Genomic DNA, 5,247 nt, shown 5'->3' with positions numbered 1-5,247 from the left:
GTATTAAGCAGCAGTGCGAGGTAGGGATAACCCGTTAATGTTCTTCGGGGTTTTTCCTTTTTCTTTTGGAAGGGGACTATTTAGCTAGGGGAGTGAGGGGGTACCATTTAGGAGCAGGGGTGTAATTTTTTTAGCCTTCTGCCTCCCTTCCCTCCCCAAAGTCGAGGCATCTAGCGGCAATATAGCCTAATAGCCAACTGTACTTTGTACGCTAGCGTTATGTTGGTTGCATTGTGGTTTTTTTTTGGGGGGGAGAGACGAAGACCACAAGAACAACAACAAAAAATGTGAATATATGATGTCTTTGAACTTCAATGGAGTCAAGTCCATCACCTTTAACCCTTTTGTAATAAACCGGAATCAGAAAGGCCTTCAGATTCTTTTTTCGTTTTTTTTAAATGTTCCCGCCTACTGAGTTAAGAGTCCAGCAGCAGGCGGCGATACGTGGGTGTGGGTTTGTGGGTGTGGGATACACACACGCACGCACACACACACACACACGACACCCATTTGAATATATATGGACTCACACATTACAAATACCGATTTCGAACCAAGCCTGGTGTTTATGGTACTTAATATTTAACTCAGTTGCTCAGCGATTTAATATTGCTAGAATATTAGAATTCTCTCTCTCTCTCTCTCTCATTCTCTCTCTCTCTCCCCCCTCTCTCTCACAAACACACACACCAGCACACATTCAAGCTTTATTATTGTTATAAACCTTTTGATATCTTAACGCATGGAAAGTTTTTATAACTTTGTTTGGCATAAAAGTTTTACAAGTGCCCCCCTTCTCTCTCCCTCTCTCTCCCCCCTCCTTCTTTTCCTCCTCCCTCTAAATTCCTAGCACGCATTTGGGGCTATGCATAAGACAACTTTATTTCTCGCTCGGAAGGTCCATCAGGATAAGGTCCTCTCCCTCATAGGCTGGGGATCTCGGTGTAAAGCCACGTTAATGGCACACAGGCTAATTGCGAAGGACCTCTCGGTGTGACGTGCAAACACACAGCTAAGCGAACCTGTTTCCTGTCCCCCTGCCTGGAATCCCTCCTTAACGTATTGGAAGCTGCTAGGAGGTGACATTGTTGGGAGATATAGCTCAGAGTGAGGAAGGTGAGGGGCGAGTTTTTTAATTGGATTCTGGGCAGGACTTATTCTGTTTTTAAATGTTAATTGGAGTGCAAGAAATAAGTCCTCCCGTTTTGTTATTGTTGCTGTTTGTTGTTTGTTTGCGAAATGCAAGCTGGTCCCCCCACCACAACCATCAGTGGGCACTAGAGCTGGGGGAGATGGAGATGTGTGCGCGTCCGGGTGTATTTCTGCGTGTGCCTGGCGTGGTTTGTGCAGGCTACAGCTTGTATGTTGAACATGGCTGTTCACGGGCATGCAGACCCACGCACCTCTCGGCAAGTGGTCCCAGCAGCCCAGAGAACACTCCTCCTCCTCTGAGTTCTGGAGTTGAGAAACATAAACTTGACTGTGCAGCCTGCTCGCCGGTGGCATCATGTAAATAAAGCAACCCTGTTAAGCAACCCAGCAAAAGAGCCGCCAGACCAATCGCCCTGGGCAAAGCTTTCCACCACCACTGGAGGTCCGCAAAGAGTTTGGACTTTTGGGCTCGGAAACTTGGCCTCAATGGACCCTGGAGAAGCCTGTCGAGGAGAGAAAGGGGGCAGTGGCTTTGGCAAGTGGACTTGAAGCTCCTATCGCCTTGAGCCGGTCTTCTTCGCCTGGTTGTGGATTCGGGGAGGGGGGTGACTTTCGCCGCTCTGCTTGCAAGTAACTTCTGCAGGAGGCACCTCCGAGCCCCCGACGAAGAGAACCAGCCATGCCTGCGTGCCTGTAAATAAAATGCCCCCGCGATCCCCCATTTTGCTAGGGCGAGAGACTCTTGTGGGTCGTTAAGAGCAACCTCCCTCCCCTCCTCTCCAAAAGCATAATTGAATGTACGATTAATTTTGTCTCCTGCCTTTCTTTGCACATTTGATGGGCACAAAATTGGATAAAGGGGAGGTGGACTATGATAAGGCCTATTTTTTCCTCTTTTTAATATGGATTTGTGTATGAATGCAGTGGGGAATGGCATTGATAGCAATACAGCAAAAATAGCCACCCCCCCATCCTTCCATACTTTCAATCCCTCCATTTAGATAATCCTTATATGAATCTGAAGTTTACTTTGAGAGCAAAATTGATCAGGCTTTCACATTATATCATGCACCATCATTCTTGCTATATATTTTTCACAAAAACCACCCTTAAAATGGCGTCTCATTAAGGCCTCGTTTATACTCTTTTAATAAAGTTGCGAACTATACGGATGTTCAACATATGTTAGACCCAAGCAGGTCTCTCTGCTTTTGATAACCACCGAATTACAACATGAAACCACAAGAATGTGGCTTGCAGCCTCGGAAGACTTTCGAATCTCTGCTGCAGCGAATGAAAATTGATCACGCTGTTGATAGGAGCCGTACCAAAAAAAATGTATATGTATGTTTATTCTGGCGAAAAATAAAATAATAAAATGAACAATCAATGTTGTTTATGGACTGAAAGCAGAACAAAAAAAAGATGCTTCTCTACGTGGTTAAAATTAAGTCGACAACATTTTAAAAGAGCCGATCTAAGCAATACATGTACAGACCCATCTGCAGCCATTCTTTTCAAACGTTTTTAATGTAAACCTTATGTCTCGGTTCAAACGATTGCTAAAATAATTGGATACCCTTGTGCCGATCGAGTTTTTTTTCCACAGAAATTGCACCTTAAAAAATGAGCAGCGGCTGCGGCTGATAGCAACATTACAACTAAGGATATGGTAGTGTGGGCGCTTGCATATATAACTAAACTCCCTGAAGCACTTATCGCTTCCTATTGAAAACACCTATACTGAATTGTTAACTAATTCAATGAAATAGCATCCACACGTCGTGCCACAGATCTTTGGAACATAGCGACGCAGGATACAGACTTTAGGTGGACTTATCGCCGAGGTTTTATTTGAACCGACGGCTTCTCGCTTTGGAGAAAGGATTCCAACACCTGTATCACTATTAATAAATTTTAACAGCCTAGGGCAAAACTAGGGAAAGAATACATATTTCGAAATAATCGGGAAATGTGTTTTTGCAAATCTTATGCGATAGCCTGCCCGGTTATATACTGCCATTGGAGGAAAGGCAGTTTCTGAGGTCTTTTGTCGTTAGTTTGTCTTTGGGTTGTTTTAAAAACAGGTAATTAACTAATTCTGTGTATCCTAAAATTCTCATTCCGCGCGTTTTTCTTTTTTCTTCCCCACTAAGAATATAACATTGTTCTATTCCCTGGGAAAAATACTATTTCTTTCATTCGTATTTTTAAAATTTTCTTAGAAAAAGAGGTAGCAGCGGTGTAAATGAGCACGTATTTTTGAAAACCATTGAACCACACTTTAACCCAATAATGGAACTAAGTCAGAAAATCCTTCGAAAATACCAGGCATAGTACGATGGTTTCTCTCCTAATAAACGCAGCTTCCAATGATATGACCCCCTTCAGCCTTCTCTGCTTCTTTGTCAACTTATCAAGCTAATTGTACGAAGTAGTTTGCAATAATAAAGTATTCATAAGCCAGATAGGTATAAAGATAGATATCCCCTCATCTATCAGGACCAGATCCCCACACCCCAAATTCAAAGCTTTTTTCACATCACCCTTCAAGCTGAAATTGGAACGGTATCAGGAAAAATCAGATGCTAACAAATAGTAGGCAATATATTCACATTATTGCTTCTCTTCTCAGTGTGTGATTTTAGTTAAGAAGAGCCTGACGGATAAGGCCAGCGGCCCAGCGACTTTGATGTTCCCAATGCAATCTTTAACATTGCTTAAACTCCTTTTTTTTTTTTTTTGCATTCTGTGTGCATTGGGGGTATGTGTAACTGTATACACACACACGTAGAAAGAGAGAGGGAGAGAGATAGGAGCAGCAACTTGAATACTGTCTCTGGTGTGTGTGAACACCACGAAGTAACTCTGGACAACTTTGGTCTCCACCATCCAAAACAAAGAAAGGTGGCCAACCTCAGGCCGGTCTTTTGGTGACTGAAGATTCTATGTTGGAGGTAGAAATAACTTGAGCACTTTTCAATACCACCTCAAGGAACATAATATCATTCCATAATTCTTTGACTTAAGTTACTCCGAAAGAAGGAAGCAGTATAAGAGGGATTGTAAAGTTTGATAGATTTCTGGTGGTGATAGTTTACAGTTTCTAAGCCAACATCTAAAGGCGTGGGTTTTATTTTTGCATCACTGTTATTGTACTCTAGTGTACTTTGCCATAAATCAGAATTATTTCCTCCACAACACGGGGCATAATACCAGGCAGGGGGAAAAAATACAAATTTAAGGTAATCATTAAAGTGTTGCCACCAAATACTTCCTAGAAGCGAAAATGAATGCTCGCTATAAAAATGTTAAGGGGGGGAAGTTGGTTAAAAAATACAATGGACGTAAGAGACACTTTCCACGCATAACTCACGGTTAAATAATTAGAAGGAAAAGGGAACAGGTAAAATATTATGTGCAAGTTTGAGATGTGCTTTTACGTGAATTATTGGACACGTGCATCTTTTTTCTTCCTTGCTTGCTTTTTTGGGGGAGAAAAATTCTTTAGATTTTTATGGGAAATGTGGTGCTCTGGCCGTGCGCCTGTGTGCGCGCGTGTTTGTGTTTCCCACCCACCCCATAACCCCTCGCAGCCGCGTGCCCTCCGTCTCCAGCCCAGAGCAAAGCTCTAGGAAGGCAAAGGGAGACGGGTTTCAAGGCTCCTCTCCCCCTCTTTTGGGTCAACTGAACTGTCTGCCTTTGGCATTCACAGAGAGAGCAATCAGACACCAAAGACAATAGCAGGACCGTCTGCAGTTTGCCTCATATGTCCAGACACTGGGAAGAAAGGAAGGAAGAAATCCCCTAATTATTTTTTTTTAAACTCCTCTTTGACTTTTTAAAAAACCACTTCCTGGCTTTTACTCCCGCGAAATCATACCGAAGTAGCCACAAAGCAAGAGAATAAGACACTGCCGAACCCCACTCTACATGTGAGCCAACTTAAAGTCTACATATGTATGATTTCCCCCACCCACCCCAATCTTTCTTACCCTCTCCCCCCCTCCATTCCTTTTTTTTAATAAGGGGCATTGCATGTTTCATTTCCACCCTGATTTCCAAAGGAGTGTAAAAACCCAGAGCAGGCTGTTA

This window comes from Podarcis filfolensis (genome assembly GCF_964270895.1).
Source record: "Podarcis filfolensis genome assembly, chromosome: 2".
Classification (NCBI taxonomy): Eukaryota; Metazoa; Chordata; class Lepidosauria; order Squamata; family Lacertidae; genus Podarcis; species Podarcis filfolensis.
Note: the sequence above shows the minus strand (reverse complement) of the source record.